The 24,332-nt window shown below is 45.9% G+C and overlaps 1 protein-coding gene across 4 annotated transcripts in view; it reads left to right on the forward strand.

Moving 5' to 3' along the window:
- The first annotated feature begins 2,497 nt into the window (after positions 1-2,497).
- The window catches only part of JAK1 (Janus kinase 1), a 141,791-nt gene continuing 119,956 nt past the window's right edge, over positions 2,498-24,332 (forward strand). Inside the window, exon 1 of one of the 4 annotated variants that reach the window (XM_008265123.4) lies at positions 2,498-2,742. The gene's annotated coding sequence lies outside the window, so the exon portion shown is untranslated. Of the gene's footprint in view, positions 2,743-2,826; positions 2,923-3,305; positions 3,369-24,332 lie in introns of those variants that run through there. The other 3 variants (XM_051856411.2, XM_070078352.1, XM_070078353.1) reach the window with 3 other exon arrangements.

Here is a 24,332-nt window from a genome sequence, read left to right on the forward strand (position 1 = left end):
CAGGAAAAGCACCTGGCTCCTGGCTCCTGCCATCGGATCAGCGCGGTGCGCCGGCCGCAGCGCGCCAGCCGCGGCGGCCATTGGAGGGTGAACCAACGGCAAAGGAAGACCTTTCTCTCTCTCTCTCTCTCTCTCACTGTCCACTCTGCCTGTCAAAAAAAAAAAAAAAATAATAACGGGCTTGAAAGGAGAAATACAGATGATCAGGTCCATAAGTGATAAGTAATCCTGTCCAGGAAGAGTATAGCTATGTCTGGAGTTCAGGCCCAAGGGCACTTTTCAGGACACAGGATTTGACACCTGGAAGAATCCTAGAGAATGAGGCAAGCTTACTGTGGGGTGGCTCTTAGAAACCTGGGCGAGGTGCTGGCCACCTCTGGGTGAAGTGAAGAGTTCTGAGTTGCCCTGGTAGAAGGTAGGGAAGGTTTAAGAAGTTGAGCAAAGGATCACTATAGAAAGGAAATATTGTATAAGACCAGAGAATCCACGGGAGGCCCAAAAGACACACCATTTACCATGACCGTCAGAGGGGTACTGTGGTGGCTCCCTCTGCAGGCTGTGGCTTAGAGTGAGACAGTGATCCTTAGTAGCCAGGGGCATGCAGGGGCTCCTCCCAAGGAACAGACTTGATTGGAAGTGCATCCATTTGACTCAACTCCATTTTTGTGAATCTACTCTGGAGAAGTTACTTAACTATCAAATATGTAATTTAATATTTATTACTTCAAAATTATTTGCATGAAAAAGTGCATTAATTGAAGACTTGGGTGCAAACATGACAATACATGTATGCTTATAAGTTAATTTTTTTAAAAGATTTATTTATTTGAAAAGCTGAGTGAGAGAGAGAGAGAGAGAGAGAGAGAGACAGAGAGAATCTTCCACCTACTGGTTCACTCTCCAAATGGCTACAATGGCTGGAGCTGGGCCTATGCTGAAGCCAGGAGCCTTGAACTCCACCTGGGTCTCCCACATGGATGGCAGCACCCAAGTACTTGGGCCATCTTCTGCTGAACAAAATATATAACATGGTAACTGCATGAGGAGGTTTCAAAAAGTTCATGAAAAATTGGAATCATAGATAGTTTTATTTTGGTGCAAAAATTTGAAATCCATACATATGAGGTGGGGTCTTCAGAAAGTTTGTGAAGGGGGAGGGTGTTTAGCACAGCAGTTAGGATGCCAGTGTCCTACATCAGAGTACCCGGGTCTCATTCCTGGCTTTGCGTCTGGCTCCTGACTCCAGCTTCCTACTGAGACAGACTTGAAAGGTAATCGTGAAGGCTCTGAGTGATTGGGTTCTTGACACCCACATAGGAGATCTGAATTGAGCTCCTGGCTTCCAGCTTTAGCCTGACTCAAGCCTGGCCCTTATGGCATTTTGGAAGTACCGTTGTATTAGGGTTGAAAGGTTACAGGCAGTTTTATCTCTTTTTTTTCTTCTTTTTTTAATTTTTAAAAATATTTTATTTATTTATTTGTGAGGTATAGTTACAGAGAGGAAAAGACAGACAGAAAGGTCTCCCTCTGCTTGTTCACTCCCCAAATGGCTGGCGCCAATTTGAAGCCAGGAGCTTATTCCTGGACTTGGACTCGGGTGCAGGGGCCCAGCACTTGGGCCATCTTTTGCTGCTTTTCCAGGCCACAGCAGAGAGCTGGATTAGAAGTGGAGCAGCTGGGTCTCAAACCGGTGCCCATATGGGATGCCAGCACTGCAGGTGGAAGCTTACACTACTGCCACAGTGCAAGCTCTCTCTTTCCTTTATAGTTTCCAACATTTTGAAATTAAATTCATGATTCGTACAATGAGTTTTAGTTTAGTGTTCCTCTGTACCTCTTAAAGGCAAACCTCCTTGTTTGACTACAATATGTTTTCCCAACGTTATCTGGCTGATAAGCAAATTTTCTTTTGATAAAGATTGATGAAGATTTATGTGTGGGGGCTGCTAAGTTGCTGCTTGGAAGGCCCGCATCTCATACTGGATTTCTGGGTTGGAAACCTGCTGCTCTCTTCAGATCCTCCTTGCTGCTAATGGTGCACCCTGGGAGACAGCATGCATGGCTCAAGTGCTTGGGTCCTGTCGCCCACGTGGGAGACCCAGATTGGGTTCCAGGGCTCCTGCATTCGTCCTGGCCCAGTCCTGGCAGTTACAAACATTTGAGGCCAGTGAAACAGCATACGGAAGGTATGTTTCTCTCCCCTTTACCTTCCAAATAAAACGAAATAAAAATAAAATTAAAAAGTGTTGAGAGACTCCAGCCTTGGGATAAGCCCATGTGGGCAAATCCCGACAATTCTACTTCGATTCCAGAAGAGGCGCTAAAAAGAGGTGAGTTGAGGGAGGGAGAGCGAGAGAGCAAACACTGCACTGAGCCTGCGGCGGCAACTGGAGGTGCAAGGCCCTGGGCCTGGACCGCGGCCCCCGCCCGACGTTGCCCCGCTGCCGCTCGCGACGTCACGAGGGGGCGGGGCGGGAGGCGGGGCCAGGCGGGGCCAGCCGCGGGGCGGGGCGGGAGGCGGGTGCGTCGCCGAGCGCAGGCCGCGGCGCCCGCTGAATAGCCGGGAGCTGCGGACCGCGCGGGCCTGCGCCTCATCCTCTGGTTGCCCTCCAGGCGCCCCTTCCTCAGCCCTAGGCGTGTCCTCGCAGGAGCCCGGCGGGGCTGGCCGCCTAGCGAGCCGGCCCCTGACCGCGACCCGCACTGCTGCGCGGAGCCCGCCCGGCCCAGGCGCACACGGAAGTGGTGAGTGTCACCGAGAGGAGGTGGGGGAGCCTGCGCGGCCGGCCGCGGCGACCTGGCGAGGGGCGCGGAGCCCCGCACTGGCCGAGGTGGCCGCCGCTCTCCGCCCTCCTCGCGCGCCGCGCAGTCCGGGCGGCCCGGGCGTCCACCCGGCGGGCCGGCGGAGAAGTGCGGGCACGGAAGGTGGGGGATTTCCAGCGGAGCCGGCCGGCCGGGAGATCCGGGGTGGGGGCCGGCCGGCGGGGAGAGATTGAGCTCGCCGCCCCCTCCCCCAGAGCGCACGGCAAGTTTTCATAAACAAGCCCGGAGCGCGCCGTCTGACATCCTGTTTATGCCACCCTGAGATCCAGCCGCGGGCTTAGGGCTGACGGCCCTCGCTCGCGGCGCCTTGAACTTGACCGCGGGGTTGCGGCAGGGGGCGAGGAGGTTAGCTTTTGGCTGCGGGATGGAGGCTGAGGGTCCCAGCCGCATTCCTCCCTGGTCTTCTCGGGGAACAAGAGTTTCTAGAGTCGGGTGAGGGTGGGTGGGGGCGTCTGTGAACTCAGGAAACGCCCCCTCCTCTTTCAGGTTCTGTTAGGAGCGAAGGCCCCAGGTAGCCTGCGGAAGAAAAGGGGGAAAGATGACCCTGGGTGAGAGAACACTCGGTCCCCTCGCCCCAGGGAATCCTGAACCCTGCTGTAAAGGGACGGGTAACCAACGCTGGAGCTGGATTCTGGCTCTACCTCCGGGGACCCCATGGGTCAGCGCCTCAGTCCGAGGGGCCAGGGCGCTTGGCAGGCGGTGCACACGCCTGCGGGTCACTCCCCGGGTCGCAGGGGGTGGGCTGCTTTTGCGTGTGTTTACGGAAGTTCTCAAGGGAGCTTGGAGAGACGGTGTGATTATTGCCTGGCAGGTGTTGGGTGTACTTTTTTAATGTTCTCCGCGTTTTCCTGGGGAAGGAGACCGTGTTCTCGCCGTCCCTTTTATTCGCGCCTTGGACGTGCTATTAACGTTGCTCCCCGTAGTCCTAGAGTTTTTCTCTTGGTGGCAGGAATTTGCAGTGGTATAAAGTCGCCATTACTTTCTTCAGGGAGGAAAACAGTGAAAACCTTGGTAGTTAAGTGATGAGTCTATTGCAGATACAATTAAGTACAATCATGGAGTCTTTGGTTGTTGGCCTTTTTTTTTTTTCTAAGAAAAGATTTGAGATATGTTTGGGCATATATATACAATGGAAGCAGATTCTTCGAGATCAGCGTTTTGTGTTGATTACATGTTTGTTTCTCCCATTTTTTGTTGACTCTCTTGCTTTTGGTGACTCTGAGGTTTTCCAAGACCAGGGACTCGTTTTTATTGAAGGATCAATGTGTTCTTTTGTACTTTGTGTTGAAGGCTGATGGAGACTCTCAGAGTGCTGGACTCTTCTAGTACAAACTGCTTTGTAATATGGAGAAAATGTCTCCCACGTATAGATCCAGATCACATTTAAATATGTAAGCAGATCATACTTAAGGACTGTGGACAGGAGTAGGAATAATGAAAGCCTCTATTTAATTCTATATGTCATCTTAAGTAAACACTTTCGCTGTTCCTTAGTTTCTTTAAGCAGCTACAAAACTGTATTATTAGGGTTGCAGTGTGACACTGCACATCGAGGATGGCCAGTTTCCTCCATTCTGCAGTGTACTAATTATTTACTACAGTCAGGAAATGATGATAGATTGCATGAGTTAGACATTGGTAAAATAATTTCTCAAAATATAACCACATACCAGTCGTAGTTTAGATGGTCTTAATGTCAGTTTGGCTAATGCTGTGTACAAACTTGTGATTATCTCTGTGAACATGTAGAAACCTTTTACAGAGGGATGGTACTAAGAAGAGTTAGGTTGCAAATCTTTTCAAAATGCAGGCACTAACTACTAAAAAACCTAGTGACAATAGGAATTCTGGGGGTGGGGTTGCCTTTGCAGGAGTAGAGACTTGGGTTCAATGACATAAAGAGACTTAACTTCTAAATAGGCTGTGAGGTCTGGCAGTTTAGATTCTGGTTTACAAACATTGTTGGTTCCAGCTGCAGACCACCAGCTACAAACTCTAATAATGTTTAAAGTTTTCACTCAGTTTCTTCTGCATACCTTGGATGTGGCCAGAAACCCACATGAAGTGAATATTGAGAACATGTGTAGGTTTTTACCTTTTTTAGAGAACACTAAGGTAGTCACAAGTAACTGCATTTATAGTCTTATTACCAAAGACTAAGGTCTTTGTTTTTAACTCTGATTCCCCTGCTAAGTGTTTTCCCTCAACACACATTCTGCATGTCTTTATTATGTTCTGACAAGATAATGATATGTCATTAGAAGATTTACTATCCTCAGTAAATTTGTGCAAAGCAATTCTTGTTCATTTCTACATTAGAAAAATTGTTTCAAGAGGATGGGGAATCAGTTAATTGAGCCTCGCTGAGCAAGCAGCATCTGCTGGCACTGTCATCTGGGCCTTGTCACAGAACAGAGGTGCTAGAAGGGACCTTGCAGATTCTTTTAGACCACTGGTTCCAGCTGGGCATGAGTTTGCGCCCACAGACATGTTTGCAGTTTCTGTGGATATTTTGTTAGAATTCGGGCCGGGGTGGTGCTGTGGCTTCTAGTGGGTAGAAGCCAGGGATGCTACTAAGCATCCTGCAGTGCCCAGCGCAGCTGTCCACAGCAAAGCACCATGGAGTGTAAAATGTCAGTAGTGCTTAGGTGAAGAAGTCCTGCTTTGTAGTGCTGGGTGAGGAACAAGAAGATACAGGCTCTGTCAGGTATGAGTCGTTTCCCTTCCAGCACCTATTCTCATCTGTGAAAAGGAGGAAAAATACCCACCTTGGCCATCTCACTGAGTTGTTGAGGGAAATCAAATATTGCCTGTATAATGTATGGGAATGGAAGTGCCATTTTGAAGACACTGTTTTTTATAAGTGAATTCCTCTAAAGATAATACCTATCATTGAGAGGAAAGGGGTAGAGGCTTTTGTTAATCATTTTTGGGGGTAAAGGACTCAGTGTACTTTAACTCCATAATTTCTTTAAGCATAAAGATGATTTTCTTATACCAAGAGGGAAAACTTGTTGCAGAAAAATAAGAAAATACAGGAAAGTAGTAGTTACAGGGAAAAAAATCATCTGTGCTCCACTCCCTTTCTCATTTCAGGACAATCACATTCTTACCCATTTCGTTTCTGTAAGGGAGGTTAAAACTGGGAGAAGGGCTGGTGATCCAGACAGAGCGCAGCTGGTGAGCAGGGAAGGTGCTGCTTGTTTCTGTACCTTTCAATTTTCTCTTTTTACCATGAAAGTCCGTTCCATTATAGGAGGCATTAGGGAAATTGGCTCTCTGTTTTTCCGCATCTTGAGCTAACCTCTAAGCCGCGTTCTCATTAGGCTTGTTGTTTACTCCCTGCTTCTTGGTCTCCCCTGTGCTCAGCTAGGTGTGCCACCGTTGCTTCCTGTCTCAGAAACCCTCTGGTGACATGGGCTTTTAAACAGCTACCATGTCGAAATGACTGGGTTTTAAGGGCAGGAAGCGAATTGCAGTGTGTATTCTTCCTTCTGAAGTGCACCAACATTTTGGCAGATTGAGACAACAAGAAAGCATAAAACACAAAGCTCGTTTCCATGTGGCATTTACTTTCTCAGTTTTAAGGATCTGCACTTATTTGCAGTGGCAGTGGGCACACATTCTTCCTTGGTGGTCTTGAGTAAATTAGCCAGTTCCCAGGGAAGACCTGGTTTAGATGTAAAAGGAAACTTCAAGTCTTCTCTGAACAGAAGACAGAGCTGGTACGGGGATATTTTTAATCTGGAGTGAATCAGTTTATTTAATAGTAATATTCACAATACATTTTGTTCATTTATTCATTCAGTAAATACTTGCGGAGCTCTTGCTGTAGCTCTGAGAGAAAAAGTAGAAACAGGCAGGGCCGGCGCCGTGGCTCAATAGGCTAATCCTCCGCCTGCGCACTGGGTTCTAGTCCCAGTTGGGGCGCTGGATTCTGTCCTGGTTGCTCCTCTTCCAGGCCAGCTCTCTGCTGTAGCCCGGGAGTGCAGTGGAGGATGGCCCAAGTCTTTGGACCCTGCACCTGCATGGGAGACCAGGAGAGGCACCTGGCTCCTGGCTTCAGATCAGTGCCGTGCACCGGCCGTGGCGGCCATTGGAGGGTGAACCAAGGCAAAGGAAGACCTTTCTCTCTCTCTCTCTCTCTCTCTCTCACTCTCCACAAAAAAACAAACAAAAAAAAACCAGGCAGAACTCCCTGTCCTCCTCTGCAGCAGGTTGGAGACCCCAGAGGAGAGGGCATTTGCAGAGTTTTGCAGTTGGAGATTATACGCAAGCAAATGGATCAGTCCTGCTTTGTGACTGTGGAATGTTTCCTGGTTAGCCTTCAGGGTACTCCTTTGAAGTCTAAGGAATAAGCAGTAAGCTTTCCTTTTTTTTTTTTTTTTTTGATTTTTCTTTTTAGAAATACAGATTAATTCATCATTCCTTGTATACACAAGCATCTCTTTTTTTTTTTACTTTTTATTTTTTAAAATTTATTTTATTTATTTGAAAGACAGTTACAGAGAGAGGTAGAGACAGAGAGAGAGGTCTTCCATCCACTGGTTCACTCCCCAGATGGCCACTATGGCCCAAGCTGCGCCAATCCAAAGCCAGGAGCCAGGAGTTTCTTCTGGGTCTACCATGCGGGTGTAGGGGCCCCAGGACTTGGGCCATCTTCTACTGCTTTCCCAGGCCATAGCAGAGAGCTGGATTGGAAGAGGAGCAGTCGAGACTAGAACTGGCGCCCATATGGGATGCTGGCATTTCAGGCCAGGCCTTTAACCCACTGCGCCACAGCGCTGGCCCCACAAGCATCTCTTTAGTACTTACTGTGTGCCTGTCAGTTGGATAGGGCTCCATTTATGTGGGAATAAGCCTGCTGTGTGTAGCTGTTGTCCAATGTGGATGATATTGTATTAGAGTGCCCCAGACTGGGGGAGGGCAGGCATTTGGCACAGTGGTTGATACTACTTGGGGTGCCTGCATCCAGTATTAGAGTGTCTCTGTTCAAATCCCAGCTCTATTTCAGATTCTAGATTCCTGCTGAGGTACACCTTGGGGGGCAGAAAGAGATGGCTCAGGTTTGTGGGTCCCTGTCACCCTGAGAGCTGGATTTGGTTCTGATCCTCCTGGCTTTGGTCCAGCTGCTGCAGGCATTTGTGGGGGGCAAACCAGTAGATGGAAGGTCTCTCCCTGTTGCTTTGCCTTTCAAATAAATAAAATTTGGGGGCAGATTGTGGCACAGCAGGTTAAGCTGCTGCTTACAAAGCCCACATCCTATCAGATTGCTGGTTTGAGTTCTGGCTACTCTGCTTCCAATCCTGGGAGGCAACAGATGGTGGCTCAAATCTTCGAGTCCCTTCCACCCATATGGAAGACCCCAGTGGAGTTCCAGGCTCCTGGCTTAGGCCTGGCCCAGCCCTGGCTATTGCAGGTGTTTGGAGAATGAACCAGAAGACTTCACTCACTCTCTGTCATTCTGTGTTTCAAGTAGATGAAAATAAATAAACTATTTATTTATTTTTTAAAAAGCACTAGGACTCTGGAGGAGGGCAAAACCCTGCTTGGGGCTCTTGTTAAATGCTTTTTTGAAGAATCTTCATTTGTGTAGGGCTTTGAGTGGGTAGAAGCAGAGATGCAGCAGGAGCAAGGGTAGGAAGCTGGGCATGTACGTGACAAAATGGGAAGCGGCCACTGTGGCTCGAGCAGACACCAGATGGGAGGGAGCAGAAGGAGGTGAGGCTAGACATGCAGGCTGGGCTGGATTGTGAGTTTGGGACTCTCTATACATCTGTGAGCAGTGTGAGGTCAGGGAAGTAGCCCGTGCTGAATCAGTGTGTGGAGAAGAAGAGAAACCACTGGCAGTTTCTGAACCCCAGAAAAACATTAACAAAAGGAAGAATTGGGAAGCACTGAAAGTTCTGTGCACAGTCAGCTGCTTCTTACTGTTGTGCTATTCTTTCCTTCTCATCTAGAAAATGCTCTTTACTTAGCCATTCCTCCTAAGCAGTGCAGAAGACTGCAAGGAAACAGGGCATGCTTAGCCAAAAGAGAATGCTTGCCGTATAGTGGAGCAAAACCTACTTTGATTTGCTTTTAATTTATAAAGCATTCTTTGACAGTTTATCTGACTGGGTTTCAAGACAGTAGATCACATACAACAAACCTACAAGACAAAGGTTCTGAAAGAATGAATCCAGGAAGGCACACTCTTGGAGGCAAGCAGTGTTAATTTTTTTTCATAGTAGTTAATGAGGAATAGGAGCTTTGTGAAAAGCAGACACATAATTCAAAAGTGAAACAATCTGGGGCATTTAGTGGCAGGGCAAACCATTTTGAACACTGTAGTAAGCTGAAGCTGACACTGTTAAGCATGCAGTGTGGTAATGGATACAGCTGCAGCTGCCCAAGCCATTGAGAAGAGAAGAGGTCAGGTTGTAGAGCCTCATTGAAATGCGGTGGGAGTTCTCCCGCAGAAACAGGCAGCTTCAGACACCTTAGTGGGGGTTGGGAGGTGTGAAAGTATGGGCTGGGGACATTCTGCAGAATGGAAAGCCAGTGGGGCACTTTGCTTAACTCCTCAGGGGAAGAGCTTTATTTTTATTTATTTATTTTTTAAGATTTTATTTGAGAGGTAGAGTAACAAAGAGGGAGAGACAGAGAGAAAGGTCTTCCATCCGCTGGTTCACTCCCTAAATGGTCACAATGGCCTCCCAAGCCAGGAGATTCTTCTGGGTCTCCCATGTGGGTGGGAGACCAAGAGGAAGCACCTGGCTCCTGGCTTCAGATCAGCGCAGCGCTGGCCGTTGCGGCCATTTAGGGGGTGAACCAACGGAAGGAAGACCTCTCTCTCTCTCTCTCTCTCTCTCTCTCTCTCTCTCTCTCTCTCTCTCTTTTTAATTTTGACAGGTAGAGTTAGACAGTGAGAGAGAGAGAGACAGAGAGAAAGGTTCTTCTTCCGTTAGTTCATCCCTCAAATGGCCGTTACGGCCGGCGCTGCGCCGATCCAAAGCCAGGAGCCAGGTGCTTCCTCCTGGTCTCCCATACAGGTGCAGGGCCCAAGCACTTGGGCCATCCTCCACTGCCTTCCTGGGCTACAGCAGAGAGCGGGACTGGAAGAGGAGCAACTGGGACTAGAACCTGGAGCCCAAATGGGATGCCTGCGCCGCAGGCGGCGGATTAACCAAGTGAGCTGGCCCAAGACCTCTCTGTGTCTCTTTCTCACTGTCTAACTCTATTTGTCAAAAAAACAAAACAAAACAAAACAAAAAAACCCTCAAATTATATTCAGAATGTTTTAAGATTGTAGAGAGGTGCCACCTAGTAGAAGCAGAACAAAGGATAGCTGATATGTTCTTTGTTAGAACAGCTTAAGTAACAATTGAGTCAGTAAAACATTTAGGAGCTTTAAAAAGGTGATTTCTCAAAACTACAAGGGTTAAAGTTGCTGGCTAAATTAGGTTTTACTCAAATTTATTCAAGTAAATTAGGTTTTAAGGAAAAATGAGAAACAAGGATGCATTTATTTAACTTTAAATGCCATGTAAGGTAGATAATTTGGTAGGAATGTATTAGCCTTTCTGGGAAAGTCAATATAAAGAAACTGTGTTGCCTTCACTGATTCAGTTTACTTAGCAAAAGGTCTGTTGGCGGAGGGGCCCCAGGCATAGCTGTTTGTAAAATGGTGCCTGCAGAGTTGTGTGGAAATTGACAGTCTTTTAAATCAGATAATGCTCCAGTGAATATTGCTGCTTAAGGAATTATAAGAGTTAAAAGAATTCTCATATATATACATACTCAGTTTCCACTGAAAGTTTTTACAGTTTTATTTCCATATGAAAAGCTGTGCTTTCCTAGAGTAAGATTTATCCAAAATTTAAAATTGTATAGAGTTGGTTCTTCCTCCTCATTTATACACACACTTTCCATATTTTGAGTGTATTTAGTTGAGCAGGTTTCTTGGGTGTTATGCATACTCAGAAGAATGGTAGTTGCCACTGTGGTTGGAAAAGAGCTCTTAATATCATTTACATCCCACGTGCTTTGATATCAATCCTTGTTTTCTCATTTGAGAATGAGAACAACAGTAAAACTCTGAGTTGATTTGTGGAAGGGCAGTTGGTATGGAAGTCCACTGAACTGGTGAAAAGGCCAACTTATATGAATTTAAAAGCTAAATTTAGGTCTTATTTTCAGGAGCATTAAATAACTTAGATCAGCATGAAGATATAAAGTAGAAATAGATAAGAACAATTTGTAATTAGTGAAGCTCTTATTTGTTTTTAATTGTGTTTTTAAGGGCTTCGGGATACTAGAACTGACAATGGTTCATTTAATTAAGCACAATTATATCTGTAGGCTTGCTTGCACAGTTAATTTGTTTAGATTATAACAAGGCTGTAATTTATAGTAATTTTTTTTCATTAGTAGAATTGAAAAGTAATCTTTTATAGGAATAGAAAAGACAAAACAAAAGAACTCAAGGAAAAACAATTGGCCAACTATCAGGGAAAAATATTAAGACATTTAAAAAATTTTATTTGTTTTAAAGGAGCCAGGAGCTGGGCGCTCCATCCAAGTTTCCCATGCGGGAGGCAGGTACTCAATTACTTGAGCCTCCCAGGGTGTACATTAGCAGGAAGCTGAAATTGGCACCTGGACACCCTCTTGTGGGATGTGGGCAGCTGAAGCAACATCTTAACTACTAGGCCAAGCACTAAGCCTTCATGGGAAAGTTATACTGCTGGGGCCGGCACCCTGGCTCACTTGGTTAATGCTCCGCCTGCAGCGCCAGCATCCCATGTGGGCGCCAGGTTCTAGTCGGAGTTGCTCCTTTTCCAGTCCAGCTCTCTGCTGTGGCCCAGGAAGGCAGTGGAGGATGGCCCAAGTGCTTAAGCTCCTGCACCCGTATGGGAGACCAGGAAGAAGCACCTGGCTCCTGGTTTCAGATCGGCGCAGCGCCGGCCATTGCGGCCATTTGAGGGGTGAACCAACGGAAGGAAGACCTTTCTCTCTATCTGTCAAATAAATAAGTAAAAAGAAAGTCATACCGCTAATTAAATTAGCTTGGTGGATTGCACACAGGTAGCCAGACAGATATGATTTATATTAAGAGATGTAATGAAGCTTGCTTAAGTATACCTGCAAACCCACTTTAGGGTTAATTCATGTATTACACACTGAAGAAAAGTATTACGGATAATGCCTAAATTGGCTATTCTGATTGTGTTCAGCTGAAACCATTAGGTAAAACTCTGGGCAGATTACTGAGAGATGAGTGAAAAAAAGTAGGAGTCAGGGACATAGTGTTCCAGAGGAAGAATACAGGAGGCAGAGGAAGGAGCCCGTGCCTAGCACCCAGGTGACATGATCTATTCATTCTACCCTGGCTGTCTTTGCTGACACTTGCCATTAATTGTTACAGAACTAATATCTCTCCTGGCCTGTCATTGTACTGACAGATGATTTCCCTGTTTCTCTTAATACCATCTGTATCCAGCTTCCTCAGAACCTTAGAAAGCTTTCCTGGTGAAGGGAAAGGCAGCAAAGACTGAATTGTCTCACTGTCACTAGTGAGATCTGTTGTAGCGCTAACACTGACACCGTGTTTGTACAGGTGAGCCTGCCTCTGTTTCCAGGCAGACTTCACATATAGGCATTGAACTTTGTATTTCCACTTGTCACAAAATGCTACTCTTTTCCCCTCCACCACTTAAAAATGGAAAAATTAGTCACCTCATTGGCTGTGCAAAACAAGTGGCAGGCCAGGTTTGGCATGCAGGCCAGATTACTGACCCCTGCCCTTGGACTCTTCCTGACCTCCCCTGTTGCTTTCTCCCCACCCTACACCTAGCAGTTTGCAGGCTCTTCTGCTCCCTCCCAGAGTTTCCCACCGTTGCCTTCTCTCCATTCGCACAGCTGCAGCTTTGCTCTGGCTTCCTTTACCAGGGTGATTGTCGATCGTGGCAGTCTAGCCTCCCTGCCTCTAGCCTCCCCTCCAGGGTATCATCCATGGACACAGACTAATCTTCTGCAGCTTAACTCAGGTTGTAGAATCTCCCTGATCACAAGCCTTTGCAAGTCCTTTTTGCTTACAGAAAAGAGTCCAAACTCTACCTTAGTCTGGTAGTAAAGGCTTTTTGTGATAAGTCCTCCGCTTACCTTTTCAGCTTGTTCTCTGTTTCTTTCTACACTGTGCCAAAGTGGATTATTCATTATTATGCATTCAAAGCTTGAAACATTTATTATGCTTTTCTGCATTCTTTTAAAAATGTATTTAAAAACTTAATTTGAAAGGTAGAAACAAGACACACACACACACACACTGCACACATGCGAGCTCCCCCGTCTGCTGGTTCAGTCCCCAAATGTCTACAATGGTTGAGGCTGTGCCAGATAGAAGCCAGGAGCTGGGAACTCAATCTGGGTCTTCCATGTGGGTGTCAGGGACCCAGCCACTAGAGCCTTCATTCAAGGTGTACATTAGTAGGAAGCTGGAATTGGGGTTGGAGGTGGCACTTGAAGCTGCCACTCTGGTATGGGATGTGGGTATCCTAAATAGTGTCTTAACTGCGTGGCTCCTGGCTTTGGATTGGCTCAGCTCCGGCCGTTGAGGCCAACTGGGGAGTGAACCGGCGAATGAAAGACCTCTCTCCGTCTCTCTTCTCTCTGGGTAACTCTGCCATTCAAATAAATAAATAATTTTTTTAAGAAAAGACTATTTATTTAAAAGGCAGAGTTACAGAGAAGCAGAGGCAGAGAGAGAGAGAAGTCTTCCATCCACCCGTCCACTCCCCAGATGGCCGCAACGGCCGGAGCTGCGCTGATCCAAAGCCAGGAGCCAGGAGCCTCCTCCGGATCTTCCCATGTGCATGCAGGGGCCCAAAGACTTAGGTGGAGCAGCCAGGACTGGAACCATATAGGATGCCAGCACTGTAGGAGGTGGCTTTACCTGCAATGCCACAGCACTGGCCCTTTTGTCAGTGTCTTGTAATCTGCAGATGACTGTGTATTTGGGGTAGGGCCTGTCTGAGGGATGTATAGCATATCTTCCTCAAGGAAGGGGAGAGGGAGCAAGGGGATGAGACAAATGATTTGTGTTTACTGTCTCCAGTGTTGGGCTGTGTGCTTTGCATTTGATAGTCTAATCTTTGTAATAACCAGGAAGTTGTTTGTTTTTTTAAGATTTTTTTTTTTTATTATTTGAAAGGCAGAGTTAGAAAGAGAATGAGAGCTTCCATCTGCTGGTTTATTCCCCACATGACCACAATGGCCAGGGCTGGGCCATATCGAAGCCAGGAGATTCTTCCGGGTCTCCCATCATGGGTGTAGGGTCTGAAACACTTAGGGCATTCTCCACTGCTTTCCCAAGACACATTAGTAGGGAGCTGGATCAGAAGTGGAACAACTAGGACTTGAACCAGAGCCCATATGGGATGCTGGTACTGCAGGCGGCAGCTTTACCCACTATGCCACAATGCTGGTCCCCAAGTTGGATCTTAATGGCATCATTTTCCAGTTGAGCAAACAAAGCTTATAAATGGCAGAGCTGGAATTGAAATCTGTTGCTATTTGCTGTTAAAAACTTCTCATTTCTTCCAATGACTTGTTTTTTAACTAGCAATGGGGATGTATTATTATTATTTTTACCATAGAATGTGAAATATAGTTTTTACTTAAGCAGTTACATGAATGAGGCTGGTTTTGAGTTTCTTCACTGACAACTCCATTTTAACCATTTAACAAATTGTACTTAAATTAACAGTAGTAAAACAACAAGAGAACAGGAAGTATCTTCATTACCAGATTAACAAATTTGCAGGCACCCAAATAGTTTCTGAGGCATATCAAAACACCTACATCAAAGGTTGCATTCATTTGAGAGGTTTCAATACATGTTTTGTGCTGAGACTATTTGTAGCATTTAAAGTATATACTAAGCAGCATTAGACTACTGTAGTTCACATTTGAGAAACACAGATTTAAGCTTTATACTACAACTTGCCAATTTAACGGTGCAGCTAATACAGTAACAATTACTCATTTCATATTTTTTCTTCTGAAATAAACTCAATAAGCCAATTCTCATTTAAGCACATGAAATAATGTCATGTCTTTTTTCTTATAAGAATAAATTTTAAAATTCAAATACTTTTTTTTAAAGATTTATTTATTTGAGAGGCAGAGTTACAGACAAAGAGAGGGAGAGACAGAGAAGTCTTCTATCTGCTGGTTCACTCCCCAAATAGCCGAAGCAGCCGGAGCTGGGCTGATCTGAAACCAGGAGGCAAGAGCTTCTTCTGAGTCTCCCACGTAGATGTGGGATCCCAAGTACTTGGACCATCTTCCACTGCTTTCCTAGGCTATCAGCAGGGAGCTGGATTGGAAATGGAGCAGCCAAGACTCGAATTGGCGTACGTATGGGATGGTGGCACTACAGGCGGAGGCTCAGCCCACTACACCACAGCGCTGCCCCTCCAAATACTTTGTATCATGGAAATTTTACCTAGCTGTACAAAGGCTCCCAATTACCATACAGTCATAAGTTTCTTCTTTGTAGATTCCATTAATTTATAGTTATTTTAGTACAGCTAAATGCAGGATACTACTCCAGATTTTTGGGCAACAAAAATGTCAGTGTGTCACTACCTGTATTTAAGTAGAAGCACACCACAACCACAACCATGGCAAGTAAATGCCCTCACATGCCTTCTACTGCTTCCGGGGTTCCTTTCCACATCACAGGAGCTCGTTTAATGGATACCATTGGTCTCAACCTATCTCTGAGAGTCCCTTTTAAAAATTTTGAAATTTAACTGATGGAACACCTATAGGCTCAGTATGCTAGTTTTTTTTTCTTATTCTTCACTAATTCAAATACAATATATAATGTTTTAAATTTTTATAGACACCTTATTAAAATGATTAAATACATCTAAAATAGCATTAGTGGGTAAAATATTAACCAAAAAAAGGCACTAAGACTATTTTTGTAAAGATTTATTTATTTATTTGAAAGAGTTAGAGAGATTTTCCATCCACTGTTTGACCAGTTGGCCTCAACAGCTGGAGCTGCGCCGATCCGAAGCCAGGAGCCAGGAGCCTCCTCCGGGTCTCCCACACAGGTGCAGGGGCCCAAGGACTTGGGCCATCTTCTACTGCTTTCCCAGGCCATAACAAAGAGCTAGATGGGAATTGGAGCAGCCAGGACATGAACTGGCACCCATATGGGATGCTGGCACTGCAGGTGGCAGCTTTAACCGCTACGCCACAGTGCCAGCCCCTAAGAGTATTTTTCTTTTCTTTTTTTTTTTTTTTTTTGACAGGCAGAGTGGACAGTGAGAGAGAGAGGCAGAGAGAAAGGTCTTCCTTTTCTGTTGGTTCACCCTCCAGTGGCCTCTGCGGCTGGTGCGCTGCGGCTGGTGCGCTGCGGCTAGCGCACCGCGCTGATCTGAAGCCAAGAGCCAGGTGCTTCTCCTGGTCTCCCATGCGGGTGCAGGGCCCAAGCACTTGGGCCATCCTCCACTGCACTCCTGGGCCACAGCAGAGAGCTGGACAGGAAGAGGAGCGACCAGGACAGAATCCGGCGCCCCGACCGGGACTAGAACCCGGTTTGCCGGCGCCGCAGGTGGAGGATTAGCCTAGTGAGCCGCGGTGCCGGCCCCCTAAGAGTATTTTTGAGACTATTTTTTTCTTAAATAGAAAAGCTATGGGATTCATAATGAACACAGATATAAGACACTTTAACCCTGCTGTTTTCTATCAATAGTAATAGTAAATGCATGAAGCACAGAAAAGAAGAGCAGGATTTCAGGAGAAAAATCTAGTAAACACTTGAATTTTGGGTGCCTGAAACACAAAAGGGTTCACAGTGCTTATAAACACTGTCAGTATTTTCATCCTTTAAGTAGTTCAAATCTTTATTTCATTTCTTATTTTATCTGGAAATAGAAACCTAATTCATTACATAATGTATCTTACCAATTTCAGTTTTCAAGTATTCAAGTAATGCAAGCCCAAGTTTGCTTTTTTTGTGTGTGTGTGTGACAACAACACACTTAGTGAATGAGCTTCAAAGGCAGGGAAAAGTTCATTTAAAATAACTGATAATTTTCTGCCCAAAGACATAAGAATTAAGACTTAACACTGTAATCACACAATTGGTATATAATAAGAGAAAGAAAAAAAAGATGGTCCAATATAATCAATGTCTTCTTTTTAAAATGATTCAAAAGGGGCCAATGCTGTGGTATAGTGGGTAAAGCTGCTGCCTGCAGTGCCAGCATTCCAAATGGGTGCTGGTTTTAGTCCCAGCTGCACCACTTCTGATCCAGCTCTCTGCTATAGCCTGGGAAAGCAGTAGAAGATGGTCCAAGTCCTTGGGCCCCTGCACCCATGTGTGAAACCTGGAGGGAGCTCCTGGCTCCTGGCTTTGGATCGGCGCAGCTCCTGCCATTGCGGCCATCTGGGGAGTGAACCAGCGGATGGAAGAATCCTACGCCTCTTGCCTCGCCTCTTGCCTCGCCTCTTGCCTCGCCTCTTGCCTCGCCTCTTGCCTCGCCTCGCCTCGCCTCTCCTCTCCTCTCTTCTCCTCTCCTCTCCCTCTGTGTAACTTTCAAGTAAAATAAATAAATCTTAAAAAAAAAAAAAAAAAGAGCAGATATTCCCCTAATACACAGAGGCATAGTCCTCACAGCCTCATAGCCATCACAGGGAAAATAAAAAACAAGTATCTCTACAAATACCCAAAAATATATGCAGCAACTCAAGAAACAAGAATGAGGAAGGCAACATGATGCCTCCAAAGAAACACAATGACACTTCAATACTAGAATGTGAATGCTTTACCCACTACACCGCAGTACGGGCCCTGTCTGCTCTTTCAGTGAGTACCCTGAAGCGTGTACTGGGTATGGCCTGGGAGCTCTGTTCAGTGCTCCAGTGTGAGGGGAGTGTCCAAGGTGACTCCTAAATAGGGTGTGGTAAATCTCTCTCTCTTTTTTAATCAGAGGGGAGGTTTAATCAGCTCTGTTGGCATAGTCTCACCTCCTCTCTTCCAAGACGACCAATGTTATATCCAGTGGGTATAATATTCATTCGCACTGCCACAAGAACCACACAAAGGATCTATGCAGTCCTTGGTGTGAGCATGGATCCTGCAGCAGTGACCCTCATGAGGGAATCAGGGAGCCCCGAACCTGTGGAGCTGCCCACAGTGACTGCCCAAAGACCCAGCCACACTCTGGTCCTCCCACACAGCCACAGTGTTTTCACAGTCCCAGCATGTAAGGCTCCCATAGTCATGAGCTCCCAGTCTGCTGTCAAACCTCCCACTGGATTCAGGTGTCTCCTCTCGACTGGTTTCTAGACACTCAGACATGAGCTGGCATAGCTGTTACGTTTGTCCAAAATGGTGCCTGCTCTCTGTTGGCTAGTTACAGGATGCTGGTGTCGCGTGGTTGGGGAGAGAGAAATGTGCCCTTTTTTTTCCCTCCAGGTTGGCAGGTATACTGTCTCCCACAGGGCTCCAAGCTGTACTCATGCCAGGCTCTTCCTGCAACTTTATTGCCAGTGGCTTGGGCTGCTGTAGTCTGGTCTCACCTCACTCTCCAAAGCTGGTGCTGAGGCTCTTGGCTGCTGGAGTCTTGAGTTGTGCACTTCCACACCCTCCATCTGCAGCATCTCTCTAATTTGTGTGGCATTTCCTCTGCCATTTTCTCCCTGATTCTTCCCTGAGATTGGACTCTCTGCATGTTTTTTCTTTTTTAACTGTCTTCCCCTAGACTAGAGCAGTAAGCTGTCTCCCTATTCTGCCATCTTGGTGTCTCTTGCGGTGTATTTTCTTTTTTTTTTTTTTTTTTTTTTTTTTTTTTTTTTTTTTTTGACAGGCAGAGTGGACAGTGAGAGAGAGAGACAGAGAGAAAGGTCTTCCTTTTGCCGTTGGTTCACCCTCCAATGGCCGCCGCTGCAGCCGGCACACCGCGCTGATCCTGGCAGGAGCCAGGAGCCAGGTGCTTTTTCCTGGTCTCCCATGGGGTGCAGGGCCCAAGCACCTGGGCCATCCTCCACTGCACTCCCTGGCCATAGCAGAGAGCTGGCCTGGAAGAGGGGCAACCGGGACAGAATCCGGCGCCCCAACCGGGACTAGAACCCGGTGTGCCGGCGCCGCAAGGTGGAGGATTAGCCTATTGAGCCACGGCGCCGGCTGTTGCGGTGTATTTTCTAACGACTTTAAAAACATATTTACTTATTTGAAAGTCAAAGTTAGAGATGTCTTCTGTCTGCGGGTTCACTCCCCAGGTGACCGCAATGGCCAGGGTTGTTCCAGGTTGGAGCCAGCAGTCAGGAGCTTTGGCTCGATCTCCCATGTGGGTGGCAGGGGCCCAAACACTTGGGCCATCTTCTGCTACTTTTCCCAGTCCATTAGCAGGGAACTGGGAAGTGGAGCAGCCCGGGCCACAAACTGGTATCCATGTGGGATGCCAGCATCACAGGCAGCGGCTTTATCTGGTATGCCACAACACTGACCCTTAAAAACTTTCCTACTCTTCAAAACTTCTTTCTGCTTACTCATCACTTGTCTCCTCCCACTTCTTCCTCCCTCCCTCCCTCCCTCCCTCCCTCTCTCTCTCTTTCTCTCTCTCTCCTTCCCTCCCTCTCTTTCTCTCTCTCTTTCTTTCTTTCTTTCTTTCTTTCTTTCTTTCTTTCTTTCTTTCTTTCTTTCTTTCTTTCTTTCTTTCTTTCTTTCTTTCTTTCTTTCTTTCTTTCATTTTTGACAGGCAGAGTTAGACAGTGAGAGAGAGAGAGAGAGAGAGGCAGAGAGAAAGGTCTTCCTTTTTCTGTTGGTTCACCCTCCAGACGGCCACTACGGCTGGCGTGCTGCGCCAATCCTAAGCCAGGAGCCAGAGCCAGGTGCTTCCTCCTGGTCTCCCATGCAGGTGCAGGGCCCAAGGACTTGGGCCATCCTCCACTGCCTTCCCGGGCCACAGCAGAGAGCTGGCCTGGAAGAGGAGCAACCGGGACAGAATCTGACACCCCAACCGGGACTAGAACTTGGAGTGCCGGCGCCGCAGGCAGAGGATTAGCCAATTGAGCCATAGCGCCGGCCTCCCCCCACTTCTTTTTTGGACTGATATTAGCATTTAAAATAAAGATCTGTTCAGGTCTTGCTTTCTAAACTAAAGTTTCTGAAGTAATTTTAGGTTATTGGAGGAGTGCCTTGATGTATCTATATAGTATTTGTTGTTGTTAGACATTAGGTAATAACAAAGACCAAACAGGATTTTAAAAAATTTTGAGGGGGTGGGGGGAGGCAGGGCATTTTAGTTCATTTAGCTGCCCTAAAGAGAATGTAGTACTTTCTTGTGAGATGTTTACCTTAAAAGTTGCTTTAATGTTTTTGACATTTTAAGTCAAACTAGATTGACTGTTGTTATATACAACTTGGTGATTATATAAAAGGTCCTGTGTTTACCTGCTTGTGTCTGAGAGTGCCATATGGAAAGCATGCTGGACTTGGACCAGGAGCAGCTGGGTCTGAGGGTGTCCTCTGCATCTCACTACCTCTGTTACCCTGGGTGGTAATTGATCCTCAGTTTTTCTCAGCTGCAAAGTCTACTTACTTGTACCTGTCATAAAGGAGGTTTTGTGAGGATTAAATGAGGTAGAGCTTATGAAATAACTTGAGACAGTGCCTGAGATGCAGCATTTAACGGTGAACATTGCCAGAAACTCAGTGATTGTTTACAAAGTGATTATACTTTTGTAAGTGTGTACTTTATAGGTAAATATTCCTCAGGTTGTGAACTTCTCATGTAGGAAACCCCCTTAGGCAAAAGCAGCAGTCTAAGATTCAGCCTCCCAAATCAGTTTGTGGGTTTGACTCCTGTTGTTTTTACTTGGTGAGTGGTTGTAGGCAGGTTATTTAATCTCTTTGTGCCTCAGTTTGCTCATTTATGAAAGGATCACGAAAACAACAGCACGTACTGTGTAGAATTGTAGGGATTACATGAGAGTGTGCATGTGTGTGCGCATGCACGTGCCATCACTCTGTTGTAAAGGTTTGCCTGTGTTGCTCGGTGTTTCTCTTTCCTCCCTGCATAGGCAGCCCTCAAGTCCTCTGGAAAGTCCCTGGAACCCTCCCTCATATCTTCTCTTATCAGGAGACTTGTTTGTACATCATGTGCCTTTTTTCTCTAGCTTTAGTCCCTTCCTAATTACTTCATTTTAATACAGGCTGTCCTTTTCTTGTGTCTCCTTCCTTGTGCATTTCTTGTCTAGACACTTAAAAAATTTTATTTTTGTATTGTGTGGAAACTGAACATTTTCTGGTATTGATTGATAAACCCCACAATGTACTAAGGATCCTCTTGTGTCAAGAAAGATGGACATCCTATAGTTTCAAGCAAAGAAGAAAAAAAAAAATGAAATGCTTTATTGGTTACTGGGTTACTGAATGTTTACTCTGGCTGGGCCAGACACTTAAATCAGTAAACTGAGGCTTACAAAAGTTGAATAATGTGCTTAAAAGAACCTAGCTTTTAAGTGGGGGAATCTGGATTAGGTCAAAGCCAGGCTCCCTGGTCTCCTTAAAGTCTTCAGGTACAACTCAATACTGACTGGAGTGTCACTATATCCTGCTTTCCCTCATGCACCAACTTTTGATGACAAAAGCACTCACGGTTCTCTTTGACTACAGTGTTTTCTGCTCTTTTGGTAGGGCAGAGTATAGTGTTTCAAATAGGTTATGTGTTAAATTGGTCTTTTCTGTGTTTGGTTAGAAACCTAACCACATTTGCAACAGTGTGTGTCGGGTGAAAAACGTGCTGCAAGTCTCTTAACTAGCAGTGAATTTTTAAAAAGGTAGAACAGTTTATAAAATAAGGACCACTAGTGTGTGTGTGTGTGTGTGTGTGATCTGCATTGGTATACTTTAAAAGCTTGTGTATCCTACCTGAACCAGAAAGTACACAGGTTCGCACACTCACTTCCTTAATTATTTAGTCTCATTTGGTTGATCTTTGTATCCCAAATCTGTGATATTATCTTTGACACATCATAGGAAACTTGTGAATAGACCTATTTAGGTCTCTTAATAAGCAATGGCTCTTTGTACTTTTCTGTCTGCATGATATATTTCAATTAAAAAAAAAAAATCAGAACTAGCGCTGTGGTGCAGCAGATTAAAGCCCCGGACTGCAGTGCTGGCATCCCATGCCAGTTGAATAGAGACATTTATTTATTTATTTTGTTTTATTTTATTTATTTTTTGACAGGTAGAGTTAGACAGTGAGAGAGAGAGACAGAGAGAAAGTTCTTCCTTCAGTTGATTCACCCCCCAAATGGCTGCTATGGCCGGAGCTATGCCAATCCAAGGCCAGGAACCAGGTGCTTCCTCCTGGTCTCCCATGTGGGTTCAGGGGCCCAAGGACTTGGGCCACAGCAGAAAGCTGGACTGGAAGAGGAACAACCAGGACTAGAACCTGGTGCCCATATGGCATGCTGGCACCACAGGCGGAGGATTAACCAAGTGAGCCAGAGCGCCAGCCCTGAATGGAGACTTTCAAAGGTATTTGGGAACCAGACACTTAAGAGAATATTGCCGGCCTGCGCCGTGGCTCATTAGGCTAATCTTCTGCCTGCAGCACCAACGCACCAGGTTCTAGTCCCGGTTGGGGCGTTGGTTCTGTCCCGGTTGCTCTTCTTCCAGTCCAGCTCTCTGCTGTGGCCTGGGAAGGCAGTGGAGAATGGCCCAAGTCCTTGGGCCCTGCACCCTCATTGGAGACCAGGAGGAAGCATCTGGCTCCTGGCTTTGGATCGGCGTAGCGCTGGCCCTAGCAGCCATTTGGGGAGTGAACCAATGGAAGAAAGACTTTCTCTCTCTCTCTCCCTCCCTCTCTCTGTCTCTCAGTGTCTAACTCTGCCTGTCAAAAAAAAAAAAAAAAATTGCCTTGATTATTGGGAGATAAGGAAAGCAGTCCAGCAAGTTCCATCTTGGGGTGGAGTCTTGTTTACTTTTCTCAGGTTAGAACTGCTAGCTCTAATAGTTTTAAAATGTCAGGGAGACACGTCTGCTATGAACTCTTGCATATTTGGTTCTGAGTTTATGAACATTGTCTGATAACATTGTCAACATGTTAGTTAGTCATTAGGTTTTCTTCTTTTTTTTAATATTTCGTTATTTATTTGAAAGGCAGAGTTACAGAGACAAAGAGGTGCAGAGAGAGAGAGAGATCTTCCATCTTTTGGTTCACTCTCCAAATGGCCACAACGGCTGGAGCTTGGAGCTTCTTCTGGGTCTGCCATGTGGGTGAGGTACCCAAGGACTTGGGCCATTTTCTACTGCATTCCCAGACCATAGCAGAGAGGTGGATTGGAAGTGGAGTAGCTGGGACTAGAACCAGTGCCCATATGGAATGCCAGCACTGCAGGTAGCAGCTTTACCACTACGCCACAGTGCCAGCCCTGTCATTAAGGGTTTTTATAGTTGAAATACAACAGTGATTTTTCATGTCATTGGTTATGGTTAGAGTCTATGTGAGAATTATGATATATACTGTATTTTTATTACTTGTTTGTTTTGTAGGATTTTCTTCAAAACCTCTACCTATTTATATTGCTTCAGTATTTATTAGTGGTGGTGTTGGTTATGAGATTGTATTGATTTTTTTTTTTTTTGACAGGCAGAGTGGATAGTGAGAGAGAGAGAGAGAGAAAGGTCTTCCTTTGCCATTGGTTCACCCTCCAATGGCTGCCACGGCCGGTGTGCTGCGGCTGGCGCACCACTCTGATCCGAAGGCAGGAGCCAGGTGCTTCTCCTGGTCTCCCATGCGGGTGCAGGGCTCAAGCACTTGGGCCATCCTCCACTGCACTTCCCTGGCCACAGCAGAGAGCTGGCCTGGAAGAGGGGCAACCGGGACAGAATCTGGCGCCCCAACCGGGACTAGAACCTCGTGTGCCGGCACCCGCAGGCAGAGGATTAGCCTATTGAGCGGCGGTGCCAGCTGATTATATTGAATTTTAATGGACACTTTGTAGATTTAATAGTATTTTAATTTAGGGAGGATGTTGGATATACTATAACAATAGCTATTGAAGAGTTTCCTGAGAACTGATGTTTTGTAGTTTTAATCTGGACATTTTATTATTAGATTTATTAATAGAATTATGGTTATAAAAATAGATGTTATGAAATGGAGATTATTGTTGATTTTAAGTATTGAATAGTTTTTCAGGTTGAAGAAATTGGTCTTCCTAATCTCTAAAGATGTTTTAACACACAATGATCATCAAATCTTGTAATATTTTTAAGAGTTCAAGGAATAGTGAACATTGTGGTGCAGTGGGTTAAGCTGCTGCTTGGGACACCCACATTCCATATCGAAGTGCTGGTTTCAGTCCTGACTCCTCTGCTTCTGACCCAACTTCCTGCTACTGTGCCTGGGAAGTCAGCAGATGATGGCCACTTGGATCCTTGCCATCCCCACTAGAGACCCAATGGAGTTCTGGCTTCAGCTTGGTCTAGCTCT

Source organism: Oryctolagus cuniculus, chromosome 7 (assembly GCF_964237555.1).
Source record: "Oryctolagus cuniculus chromosome 7, mOryCun1.1, whole genome shotgun sequence".
Classification (NCBI taxonomy): Eukaryota; Metazoa; Chordata; class Mammalia; order Lagomorpha; family Leporidae; genus Oryctolagus; species Oryctolagus cuniculus.